The sequence below is a fragment of the Pan troglodytes genome, chromosome Y, assembly GCF_028858775.2.
Source record: "Pan troglodytes isolate AG18354 chromosome Y, NHGRI_mPanTro3-v2.0_pri, whole genome shotgun sequence".
NCBI lineage: Eukaryota > Metazoa > Chordata > Mammalia > Primates > Hominidae > Pan > Pan troglodytes.
In genome coordinates, this window is record NC_072422.2 from 19447022 (window position 1) to 19461022 (window position 14001).

The 14001-nt window shown below is 39.7% G+C and overlaps 1 pseudogene; it reads left to right on the top strand.

Annotated features, from left to right (window-relative positions):
- The window catches only part of LOC100608902 (centriole and centriolar satellite protein OFD1-like), a 63244-nt pseudogene that overhangs the window by 9812 nt on the left and 39431 nt on the right, over positions 1 to 14001 (top strand).

The window sequence follows — 14001 nt, forward strand, 5'->3', positions numbered from 1 at the left end:
CAAAAACACATCACATGTATAAAAGTAAATAAATTCAGAATGATAAAAACTTATTAGATATCATTGGAAGTTGCTAAGACATCGACCCATTTTTCTGAAAAGAGATGAAGGGGAAATTTTAAAGCATTCATCGTCCCTTTCCAGATGAAGAGCATTTTAAGATAAGCTGATAATTATGGAGAGAAAGTTATTCTTTGTTGAATTGATAGATTCAAAAGGAATGATAGAAGAAGAAAATCTCCATTTTGTGTCCCCTAAAAGCGTAATGTAACTTGACAACAATAATCAATTAATTCTAAAAACCTTAGTTGAAGTGTTGGTGAGAAATTTGATGATGGAAGGGTCAGGTTGACATCATCTGAACCCACAGTGACAGTTTCCATTACTGGAAGTAGGACAATCAGACATTATATGCCTCCAAGGCAGTGTAATGGAAAGTATACACCACAACTCACTAAATATTATTGCCTAAAATTGGAACAAAATACAATTAAGGCTCTGGAGCTACACACAATTTTAAGGGAAATACCAGAAAAAGAGGAGTATATTAAATGAAGTCATAAGGAACCAATCTGTGATATTCAGAATGTGGGATGGTCTATAGGACAAACGGTCCGGTTTCTCTCTCAATCAATTGCATGATCTGAGGGATTTTTGAGTATAGATGATATTAGATGGTGTTAAAGAATTTAATTAATTTTCTTAGCATAATAGGTTAATGTTATTAAGTATGCCAGTGACATGGTGATATGTAAAATCTATTTAAAATATTATTGTCAGAGATGTGTATTTAAGTATTTTCTGGTAAAATAACATAATGCTGTAATATTTTATAAACTCCTCTCAAATAAAATTAAAAAGAGTAGTTGGGCGATAGAAGCCTCAATATTCCAAAGTAATGATGGTTGTTGACTGTACATGATGGATACATCGCAACTAATTACTGTTCTCTTTGCTTTCATATGGAATTCAAAAATTTGCATAATAAAATGCTTTTTAAAATTACTGAATATGAATTGATCTGACTAGAGCAGAATTGGTGGACAACACCTGTCCAAGAGGTACACTGCAGAGTAGCAAATCAGGGATGCCCCTTCTAAAAGTTGTAATGCCATGCAGAACTTCCTCTAACATAGCACTTATCACTCTATATAATACTTACCTACTTAAATGCCAGTTTCCATATATTGTGTGCTGCTTATTCTTTAGTTTTTGCTACAGATTGATTCTCTATCTGTTTCCATGTTGTACTATTTTCCATAAATCTGGCTTGCTTGGGCTTCTTTACCCTCTGGCTTCCAACTAGATTTGGCCAAAGGAAAATACTGGCTAGATATCTGCTATAGATTGATTCTCTATCTAGTTTCATATTGTAGTATTTTCCATGAAGCTGGCCTGCTTGGGTTTCTTTACCCTCTGGATTCCAACTAGATTTGGCCAAAGGAAACTACTGGCAAGATATCTGAGGGTGGAAGGAGAGAATGAAGTACTAATTCCTTTGTTTCCTTCCCTTAGAGACTGCAAGTTGTCTGGGCTGATTTGTCTATCTGTTAATAGCTCGTGTGGTCAAATCTTTCATACAGATAGAACTTTCACTGTGGGTTCCAGAAAGGATTTCCTCCCCTTGACCCTTTAGGCCTAGGAGTAGTAGTAACTTTTGAGTATGCCATCTGTTATTTGCTAAGACCCTGACTGATAAAGACTATAAGCTTCATTAAAGCTTACAAATTATCTCACTGTCTTTTGTTCATTGTGATACCTACAATATATGACTGCCTGTCATCTAGGAGACAAAAAATTAATATTAGCTAAAGGAAAAGAAAAATAGAAGGATATGAATAAAATCCCACATTAATTTCCAATTTTAAAAAAAGTAACTGAGAAATAGAAAATACATGCTTATTGTTTTCTTTTAAAAAGAGTCCATTCATTAGTCAGTTTCATATACAATGAATTGGCCATGCAGATGGCCAGTGCTGAAGAGAAATGTTTGAAATGCCTGCTCCTGTAACTACCAAACCTTTAAATTTATTTTCCTGAATACGTATTTCACAGGTAGGACAATTATCAGTAATTTGATTTACCCAATAGGCAGCTTTGCCTTGTTTATTTGTGCTTCCAAATCCTCCTCTTCATTTAATTTCACTTTTTCCCATTCCCAAATACAGCACAATCAGGAGCTGTGCTATATACTCTCCTGGCTCTGCTTTCCAGCGAACAGAAGTAGATATAACAATTTGAATTTCCCCATTGTAGTCTGAATCAATGACTCCTGTATGTATTTGTACCTCTTTTAAACTTAAACTAGACCTTCCTAAAAGTGATCCTATTGTTCCCAGTGGCAAGGGTCCACAGACTCCTGTTGGGACCTTATGTGGGTGTTCCCCAGGCGGAAGGCTCACAGCTTTTGTGCAGCATAAATCTACTGCCACACTACTGGCTGTGGCAGGGGACAGATATTGTACAGAGGTGAAGGAATGGCCTGAGCTGGAAATGCCCCAGTCTGGAGTGGGGGCTGGGATGGGCTGGCACCTCATGGCATTTCCTGAAATTGTGTTCCCATCTTTATCAAACTTAGAGTGACACTGACTAGCTCAATGTTTTCCTTTTTTACATTTTGGACACATTTCAGACTCAGCAGTTACTTTTTCCTGCTATCTGGCAGGCTGACTCACTGATTTTTTCTACATTCTTTTTTAGTATGAATAGCTTGTTTAAATTCTTGAGTAATTTAAAAGGAAAAGCCTCAAATATTTCCCTGCTGATCTGGGGGTGTATTCTAACAGAGTACTGCCAAGCCTCTAAATCACCCTGTCTTCTAGCTTGCTGAATTACTGCCTGTATAGAACTGAGAGCACTCAAGGCACTGCTTGAACACTCACTGGGGCAAAAAGTTTTCACCCAGGGTCCTCTGGAAAAGAAAGATCTGGAGGGCCTTTTTCTTCAGTATAATAATGAGGGGGTGCAGAAGGATAGGGATGAACCTCTCCCTCCTTTGCCGCTTTAGCTTTAGTTGGCAAATAAACCTGCTCTGAAACCTCCTGTGTTACTTTCGTTATACTCTCCTTCCTCCCCATCATCAGTGTGAAAAAGTTCCAAGGTGGAACTAACCACAGCCCTCACTGGTCCCATTGTTACCCTGATGCTTCTGAACTCCCCTTCTTACTCACCAAGGGGATTGCTTTAAGAGTCCTCGGGTGTCCTCCAGCTGGTTCCACATTCTCCAACCATCACTCCAGTGATCCTTTGACCTGGATTCAACCCCTTGCGTATGGGTGCCCCTTGCCGAGACAAGCTCAGCTGGGGAAACCCTAACCCAGCGGTGCTAGAGGAATTAAACCACACACACACACACACACGCACACAAATATAGAAGTGTAAAGTGGGAAATCAGGGGTCTCACAGCCTTCAGAGCTGATGGCCCTGAACAGAGATTTACCCACTTATTTACTAACAGCAAGCCAGTCATTAGAATTGTTTCTATAGATATTCGATTAATTGAAAGTATCCCTTATGGGAAATGAAGGGATGAGCCAAAATAAAGGGATGGGTTTGGCTATTTATCTGCAGCAGGGGCATGTCCTTAAGGCACAGATTGCTCACGCTATTGTTTGTGGTTTAAGAATGCCATTAAGCAGTTTTCCACCGAGGGTGGGCCAGGTGTTTTTTGCCCTCATTCTGGTAAACCCACAACCTTCCAGTGTGGGTGTTATGGCCATCATGAACATGTCACAGTGCTGCAGAGATTTTATTTATGGCCAGTTTGGGGCCAGTTTATGGCCAGATTTTGGGGGACTGTTCCCAACAGGTGGCATTTACAAATATTTTACTGTGTACCTATTTCCTGCAGCTATTAGTAGGTTGGCTCAAGATCCAGGAATGAGATGATACAATTGAGGTAACAAGGCCCCAGAAGAGCAATAGGAACTGGGGTCAAGATTGCAAAGAAAAAGGAGCATGGGCCTTGAAACGTAAACACATTTGCTTCCTCTGGGACAAGTAGAAAAGGAAGAATGTCAGAGGTAAACAGTCAAGTTGGGATAATGAGAAACACACTCTAAATAAGCTCCATCTTCTCAGGCAGATTAGAGGGTTAGATCATGGGTTTTAGGAGCAGCTCAGAGGTACAGAGCAGCTCAAGTGTGTAACGGAAGAACAGCTCTTTAAGGCACAGAGGACTGATCACCTGTATTGAGGGCCCAGCTATAGTTGGGGGAGCCTGAAATTAAGTACGCCCAAACCATGTGCTTGTAGGGGAGTTTATTTTTCATTTTTATTTTTACTTTTGGTAGGTCTGTGGAGGAATTCTAAGCATCCATCTCTTCTTCACCTTTCAGTGAGGGTGGAAAGATGAAGATGTTTAAGGATTGGAGGTTTGCAGAGCCTACCTTATTTGATGTGAGAATGGCAGCCTATTTAACTGAAGATTCTGGGCTTATCTTGCATAGTGAAGGGAAGCAGAGGAGAGGGCAAGTGGCAGCTAACCCAGGGGGAAAGGGAGGGTGGATTAGCGGTCTCAGGGATCAAGGACTAGATCTGGAGAGACTGGCAGGTGGAATTATAACAATTGTCCAAGAGTACAGAATTGCAGGATTAGGTTTCAGGTGGATACTGGAAAGCAAATGCACTGTGCTGCCATTGGATGGAGTCATGGAAATGAACAAAGTTCAAGGTCCCTGGGGTGAAGGAGTCACCAGGGCTGCAAAGGTCATCCATGTGGCCATTTGATCTGGTCATCTGGGAAGTAACTGGACAAGAGAAAGTGAGGATGAGGAGTGGCAGGGAGTCTATTTCAGCAAGTGGGATTGAATCTATTTTTTAAGAACTCATATTCTGTTTCTAAGTGTATGTCTTAGACCACACTGGATTTACAGCAGTATTTTTGGCCTACATCGTGAACTGCTGCTGCCAGATGTTAAAAGTAGCAAGGCTTTACCCTAGCATTAAGTCTTGCTTTGGGCTTCTCAATGAGACCTACTTGTTTAATGTTAAGTGCACACCCTTTACAATTTTGTATAGCATTGCTGGGAATTGGGCTTGCTCCAGCTATAAAAATGAATGTTGGAAGCACAGTTTTTTGAGATGTTTGGATTGTGTTTAGACTAATAACTTCATCTGCAAGATACGGGAGTGGCTAGATTCCTGTTTATTTAACTGTGAGTTTCTGAAGGCTTTGAGGAAGATTGTCATCCTCACACAAACCGCCATGGCTGTATTTCCTCACCTGGAATGTCAATCCTTTTCTCTTCCTGATAAAACCATACTGTCTTTCAAGACACAGCTGGACTGTCACCCTGGTGATATCTTCCCTGACTCCCACTGAGCAAATGATTTAGGTCTCATTCCTGCATGCAGTCTTTATTTACCTCAGTTATGAAGTTATACCTTATTGTGATTATTTCTCCCTGATTAAATTGTGAGGTCTTTAGAGACAGTGACTATATCTGTCTACATTTGTCTAACTTGTTCCCAGTATGCTGCTTGATATGTGTTAAGTAGTTAGTAAATTCTTGCTCTGTGAAAACATAAATGGAAGGATGGCCCATTCATTTAGGAGTTCATAAGAGCTTGCTAACTCTGGGTCAGAATGACCCATGAACTGAAACATACAGAGAGCACCATCACTAAAAACTGTGGGATTATATTCTTTTGCAGTTTTATTGCTGAATGCACATTTTGTTCAATGGTTCTTCCTGAAGAACTCATCAATTTTTAGTTAACGGGACCAGGTGTGGTGGCTTATGCCTGCAGTCCCAGCATTTTGAGAGGCTGAGGTGGGCATGTCATTTGAACCCAGAGGTTCAAGAGCAGTCTGCGCAGCTTGACAAAGCCCTTCTCTATAAAAAACACAAAAAATTAGCCGGACTTGGTGGTGTGTGCTTGTAGTCCCAGCTACTCGAGGGGCTGAGGTAGGAGGATCACTTGAGGCCAAGAGGCAGAGGTTGTAGTGGGTCAAGACCACACCAGTGCACTACAGCCTAGGCAATAGGGCAGGAACCTGTCAAAAAATCTTTTTTAGATAAAGGACTGGAGATTTTAAAGCACTAAGTAGCATATATTACATAAGGGATGTTAGGAACATATGAAAATACAGGTAAACAGTAATTAGGAGAGTCAATTTGTATGCAGCTAGAATATCTAGTTGTATAAGTTTGAAACTTTGCTTTCCAATAGGTTGAAAAAATTCAAACTCAAGTCTGGAATTTTTTTTTTTTAGATGGAGTCTCACTCTGTCACCATGGCTGAAGTTCCATGGTAATTATCAGGTCACCACAACCACCTTTGTCTCCCAGGTTCAGGTGATTCCCTTGCCTCAGCCTCCTGAGTAGCAGAAACTACAGGTTCCCGCCATGATGCCTGGCTAATTTTTGCATTTTGTTAGAGATGTGGTTTTACAATGCTACACAGGCTGGTCTTGAACTCCTGACCTCAGGTGATCCTACCACATTGGCCTCCCAAAGTGCTAAGATAACAGTTGTGAGCCACAGTAACCAGCCAAGTTGGAGTCTCTTGAAGGTGAAATTGTTGCTTTGTGGAATTTAGAAAACAGTATATTCATTTACATCAGTTTGGCTTTCATCAGTTTTCTTGTGAAAAATTAATAATTTTCTATGTAGATTGACATAAAAGAAATTTATGGCCAAAGGCAACTTTAAGTAAAAGCCATGGATTTGCTAAGAGGAAGAGAAGTAGTGCTGAAGCACTGGGTTGAAGCTTTTGAATTTTAAGTATGCATGTTTATTTTTGAAATTCAGAATTATGAGATTAAAAAAATTACTATATATATGCATATATATGTATATATGTATACACAGTAACCATGATAAATATATATATATATAATCACAATATTCTAATGTTTATTGCCAAGTAGAGTTCTTCTTGATAAAGGTGATATCACCTATAATTAGAAAATACAAATTAAGAGGAAAAAACACTAGGGTTTTGCTTTTGACATATTAAATATTAAGATGAAAAAGAGACTGAGATGCTATCACCAGCTTACAGTAAGACCAGACAGAAAATTTTGAGAGGCCACCAATACTTGAACAGATCATACATTTTGCAGTTAATTTCAATCCTTCAGTTCTGATAGTTTTGTTTATGTCCAGTAACTGAGTTCCATATGTCCAGAACTGAGTTCTACACCTGCAGCTTTTACCAGCTATATGCTCAACAAAGAAAGTATGGTAGTCTGACTTTATTTGCATTGGGTGAAACTATTTCTTTTGTGTTATTCACCTTTTTTAAGTGCTCACAAATATTTCATTTTTCAGATCTTACCTGGGATTGACTGAAAGCTCATCTGTCTGTAGTTTGTGCAATAAGCCTTATTTTCCACTGGGAATGTTTTGTTAATTGACAAAAATAGATATGCCAGGAATCTTCGTTCATTAAAAAATGTGCCTCCATATTCTTTAATATTGTTTTCTCCCTTCTTTAGATTTGATTTGTTTGATTCTAACCTCTGCCTACCTTACTCTTCTTTTGGCAATAATGAAAAAGTAAGTTAATCAAGAGAGACAGAAAAAAAATCAGGAACAACATTTTGGCAGACAGTTTATCACTTCCCTACCTCAATTTTCTCTACTGCTATTTCCTCTCTCTCAGGATACATACAAAATAAATGTAGTTTTTACCTCTCCATGGCCTTCCAGATTGCCAGCAGAGGGAGCTAATACCTAGCGCCTTTAACTTTCCTTAGAGTAGTCAGTGCTAATAGAGTTGCCCTGTTACTATGTAAGGGAACTTCCCCAACATTTGTGGGCATGCTGCATAAGTCACCCTTTATTAAAGGACTCTTAGATGACTTTGTCTGTGGGAGCCATCTGCTTTCTGCCTGGATCCCAACTGCTGCTGACAGATGCACAGATTATTTTGGATGTTGGGGATGTCATCAACAGGTAGACGAGACAGAGAGCTCCTTCTGTTCATGGTATAGAAGAGAAACAGCTATTTAGGTTAATCTGAGGATTTGAAAGAGTTCTTTTACTTGGAGTAGGACTCCAAGAGTAATAACGTTTGCAATAAAATGCACTAAATACTTTTGTTCTGAAATTTGAGTGTCAGGACTACTCTGAGCTCATTAAATAGAATTAATATTATATTTATTGCATGAGTACCAAGAAAAGAAACAACAATGTAAAACCTGCTTAAATGTTTCTGTTAAATGAAATAAGAAAACTTAAGGTAGATAATGACTAGGATTTCTTTTGACCTTCTTATATCTGGCTCCACTGGCTCGTGAAATTGTGGTATTTCAGAAAGAACTGCAGAAAGCAGGAAATGCTATCATAGCTGAGCATGAGGAGTTCGAAAACCACAGGCCAGCTCTGCAGTACAACTGCAAGATGCAGTGAGTCTTGCTCCTTGCCAGTTCCACTTTGATACAAATACACTTCTTCAATATGTAGACTTGGCCCAAGTCACACCTGTGCAAATCAGATTTATTTTAATATCAAACATTACTCTCCCAAATATAGTAAAGTTCCTCTTTGTCATCTGAGAAAATTCTCTAGTGATAATATGATCTTACATTCATAATAGCAATAACATGGAGAAGAAAGCAAACACACCTAAACGTAAAATTTTCAGAGTGCCAGATTTTTTCCACTATTATCTCTGGATTCTCACCCTAAGGATTACAAACATTCACCGTGTCTTCTGCCCACATGCCCTAGAATGTTTTGATATGACTGAAAAAGATGGTGAAATCTGTTAAACCCACCTAGTTTGTGTTCTGTTTGTCATTTTTAAAATAGGGACCCTGTTGTTTACTGGCATACATATTCTCAATTAAAAGAGTACAAACAGGATAAGAAAACGTCTCCTTGTGAAGCAAGCCGTGATTTGTTTTGCGATAATTTCTTTTCTGATTCCGAATCTTTTCAGAATGAGCATTCTGCATGGCTGAAGGCCCAGATACTAGATTACAAACTTCCATAAAAAGTTAAGTATTCAGGTAGCCGATTTTGTATTGCAACTGAAGCAAACTCAGACAGGTTAGAGACATTTTAAATCTATGAATATTTTTCTGTGTGTAAAGCTTCTGATGCTTGTGAAAATGGAATGACCCTAATTTATTGAATATTAAGTAATTGTTATGTTAGAGGAAAAGCCACAGAAACGTGTGTCATCTTAGAAGTAAAACTCCCTATCCACTTTGGTAATACCATCTGGATCATCAGCAAAAGTCACTTGTTTCATAGGTGCCTCATGGCTTGGGAGAGCCTTGTGTCTCAAATGGGAAAGGCGTGGTGGTGACATAGAAGTCTCCAGGTTTATCTTAGAATTTTCTTTTCTATTTGTTACCTCAATGTTAACAGCAGTTCAGTAGTTTCATGGATTCCTTGATAGATATATGCACACACAGGAGGAGCAAGGCGGTTTAGCAAAGAGAACATTGCTCTCAGAATCAGACAACTGTTCTTTTGGATCCCTGTTTTGAAGTTAGTTGTTTAATCTTGGACATGTTACCTTAACTTCATTGGGCCTCAGTTTCCTCATTTTTAATGGGGAAAATAATGCCTATTGAGCCATGATGAAAGTGATGAAAGGAGATGGGTTACAACGCAGTGCCTGGGACATAAGAAAACACTCAATAAATGGTGATTGGTATGATTGGTATGATTTTATTATTGTGTGTTCACTGTGGATACATCTGCGCCCCTTCCTACTTCATAATAAGGATATTGAAGCTTAGATGCTTTCTTCTTCAGTTGCTTTCAAGGTCAAAGAAAGTGTGTTTGTGTTACCAGTTAACTGGTTTCTCAAACTTGTTCTCAGCCTTCCTCGTTCCCCTTTGCACTTTTTCCTCACAAGTTCCTTGCTCTCTTCTACCAGCACTTGACTTATTTTTAACTCTTTACACATTTCTTCTCCTTTCTGGTCTCATTTTCCTTTCAGTTCTGTTTGTGAAACTTCTCACAGCTGAAACCATAGTCTCATGTTAATAAAAATAGTTGAATGGGAATAGAACTTTTGCACTTGCATGCAATGAGGAGGGCAAGCTTCTTTCTCACAGCTTCATTGGAAGGCATTTCAGGACAGTGAGACACATGCACTGGCTTTGCCTTAGGAAAGTCCAGTAGCTCTTGAACCTGCTAATGGTGTGACCCAGGGTCAATAAGCTTTAGTCTCCCGTCTATAAAATGGAAGCTGTGAGAATTCCTTGACCACAGTGGTGTTGTGAATGCGGGTTCTTACTTTTTGTCTGAAACTCATGCCGTATGCTGTGGATTTCACAGCACACGAAATCCACAGCATGTGAATTCTGTAGGACCTGCTGTAGTGAAATGCATTAGTTATTTTCCAGTCAACTGTATGAATATTCATGCCGGGGCAAATAAAGATAATAAATGGGTTCACGTCAGTTCAGGTCATAGTATTTAACCAAATGAGTTCATGTCTGGCTAGGCTATGCCCCTAAGTTATGAATAAATTTTCAATTTTCGGAGCTGTGGGGATGTGGAAATTGAGCATAATGGATTCTGAAGTTGTACCGTGTTACAAAAGACACATGAAGCTGTAGCTGGTACAATAAGCCCTCAATAAATGTTAGTGGTTATCACTACCATGGCATCAGAAACTGTTTAATGTGGAAGTTTGTCCTTATTATTGCTCTCTTCAACTTTTCAAAACAATAATATTCTCAATTATACGAATTTTCTTCTCTTCTGTGTCCACTCACTTTTGAAATTAGCATTTTGTACTCTGCAGCCCTAGAGAATAAAGTGTACTGTAATCCAAAGCAGCATCTGATCCATCATTCTGTCAGTGGATTAATAAATGGCAATATGGTGCCTTGCAATGGTGCTATACATGAGGATTTCTTGAACGAATCTCTTAAACAGAAAAGAGGTATGGTTACATCAAGGATCCCAAATTATCCAAATGGAGCTGTGGAGGGTAGTCCTTCCAATTCTGACCTTGAGTTTGTAGTTAATACTAAGCAAGGGTCAAAGAGCTTAAGCAAGAGGCAAAGAGCTTAAGCTAGAGGCAAAGAGCTTAAGTAAGAGGACAGACCCTTGGAAAAGGCTTTCAGAAGTTGCTATCTGAGAGTCGTTAACATCATACCAAAAGCCCACTACCAGCAAAGAGCTCACCATCTCTGCGCTTGCTGAAAGCTTTCAAAAACATTACTTCCAGTTCTCTAGAAAGCCGTATGTTTGCAGAGGACAGAGTTGTCTCTGAGCAGCCTCAAGTGAAAAAACTTAAAGATTAAAGGAATGGCACCTGGAAGCACTCATGGGCAGTGCAGTGTTGAGGCTACACAGTGGCAGTTCCTCCAGACAAGTCTTCTCTACCCCTTTTCCGAAAGCAAAAAGGAACCTTAAAGTGAAATGTATCTGGAAGGTTAGCCACCTGGACAAAGCGTTTTGTGCTGCTCTGGAGTTGGGTAGCTACCCTCCATCTCTCCACCCATGATAGAGGGTTGCTGTGAGAGTCAGCAGGACAGACTGGCAAGGTCTAGTGTCTCCTTTACACACAGAGGTGTTTAGATACTAAGAGCTGTCTTTCCTTTGCTGCCTGTTACTTTCATGCATTTTATTATTGCCAGTGCAATTAACTTAGGTGTTTGAATCATTAGTTTTGTGGATCTTATGCATCATAATTTGCTATTTGCAAGGATAACAATTTATTTTTGAACTAATAGAGCTCTTTAGAAACCTCTTGGTATCTTCATGCACCTGGTAATATTCTTGCCTTGGTTCCTTCTGAACCTTAGGTCTGGATAGATTACATGTGGTTTCCCCAGTCCTTGTTCCGACAGAATGCCCCAGCAATCACCCACTGAGTCAAGGCACAGCCTCTCCATCCCTCCAGACCAAAAGTTTCGGTAAGTACAACTTTCTGATTGACTAGCTTCAGCTGAATCACGTTACTTACTCTGTCAGCCTTCACTGATTTTGTTCGTTTTTTTTTTTTTTAGATTAATTCTGCAGACCATTTGGCAGTATAGAAGTTAGAATCAGATTGCAAAATGATGTGTGATATTTGAGAATCATCTAAATTATGAAGAGAAAAAAGGATGGCTTTTAGCAAATAAGTGGATAATGCATATTTGCTACACTGGACATGTAGAACATGAGATATGGTATAAATAAGCATCTTCATAGTTCTGTCAATAGACTCAGTTTATTAAGAAAAAAACAAATGTACAAAATATGTGAAAACAAACAAATGGAGGTTATTTCTAAACTTGGAAAAATTATACGCAACATTAAAAAGTCATTTAAAATATTTTGGCATTGAAATATAAACAGATACATTTTTGTTTTTTGTTTTTGTTTATGTTTTTGTTTTTTGGTGAGTGAGGGCAGAGTCTTACTCTGTCACCCAGACTGGAGTGCAGAGACATGATCTCCACTCATTGCAACCTCTGCCTCCTGAGTTCAAGTGTTTCTCCTACCTCAGCCTCCCAGGTAGCCTGGACTACTGGAGTAGGCCACAACACTCGGCTAATTTTTGTATATTTAGTAGAAATGGTACTACACTACGTTGGCCAGGCTAGTCTCAAGCTCCTGATCTCAGTTAATCTGCCCAGCTCTGCCTCCAAAAGTGCTGAGATGACAGGTGTGAGCCACAGTGCCAGGCCTAGATAAAGTTCTCATTTCCATAACATTGCAATAAATTCAAACGTGGCAGTGGACTCTAGAGCATGATTCTTGAAACACTAAGGAGTGGGTGTTTTTAGGAACTGGACCAGTGGGTTACCAAGGCTGTGATTTGAGTCATGAGGAGACTTCTACCCATACATGGGCCCCACAGCAGAGAGAACTGACTCCACAATTCCAGGCTCAAGCTTCAGTGTCTGCACTGAAAAGAAAAGAAAAATAAATATCTATAACGTCTCTTCTTCTCTGAAACATTAATTATGACTATGTTTCCCAATGCTTGTATTTAGTAAGATTTGAAGCTTACTGTTTTTTTTTTCTTTTCAATGCAGCTACAAGGCTACAAGCTCTGCAAGGCGAAAGTTATGCTAACTCAACAGTTATGCTATAAATTATGTAACCTGTCATTGTCAAATTAGCTTCTGTAGTTCTGCTTTTGTAATTTGGCTTACAAATATCCCCCTCAGTCTTTGTTCAATGCTCAGCATTTTTGGATATAAGTCTGCTGAGCCAGGGCACCTAAATACATCCTCCTATTTCCCCATATTAATCTCTGTGGTCCTCTGCTTCCCACAACATTATTGGCCAGTCAGCCAGGAGTGGAGATGACAGGTTTCCTGTCTCCTTTGCCCCTGGGGCTTAAGCCCTGGGTCTCAGGAGTCCTGTGACCCAAGGAGCACCATTGGGAGAACTTCAGCCTGGAGGGGAGATCAGCCATTTTGTGACCTCGTGCCCCTACCAAGCAGTGCAATGGTACCTAATGGGTTATAGGACAATTCCAGGAACAGCTCACTTCAGAAACCACAGTAAGGTATTGGGACCCAAGGCAGGACACATCCCACAAGGACCAAAAGGGAGCCTAATCACCTCCTAGGATATAACTGGTAATCCAACCCAGAGGTGCTGCAGGCCGCAAGAGTGGTTCACCAATTCAGAAGAAACTTACACCTCAACCAACACAGCATGTGACAGTGGCTCACTAAATCAGCTCAGAAGGAAACTGGAGGTGGTGAAAGTGACTCGCCACCCCAATCAGGAACATGAGAACTGGTAGAAGGATGATGTGTGAGTGGTGAGGCCTAACTAGGCTAATCGGCCATAAAGTGAGGAACCACAAGTCTCTTAGTGAAGAATGTGTTCCAAGCCAAGTGTGGGGCTGATCAAGACTAGTGGTGATCCACATATGGCTAAAAGAAGCTACCCCACAACTTCAGCAATTGTGTTGGGCTTAAGAAACTCTCCAAAGCTAAGTAGTATCTAAAAGCCCCCATAATAGGAGATGGTCTAACTGGCTGGAAACAAAGGTAAAAAGTGAGCATGAGTACACTGCATCATAACTGAAAAGAAATGGGAAGAGAGTTGTCACAACATACATCATTCAAAT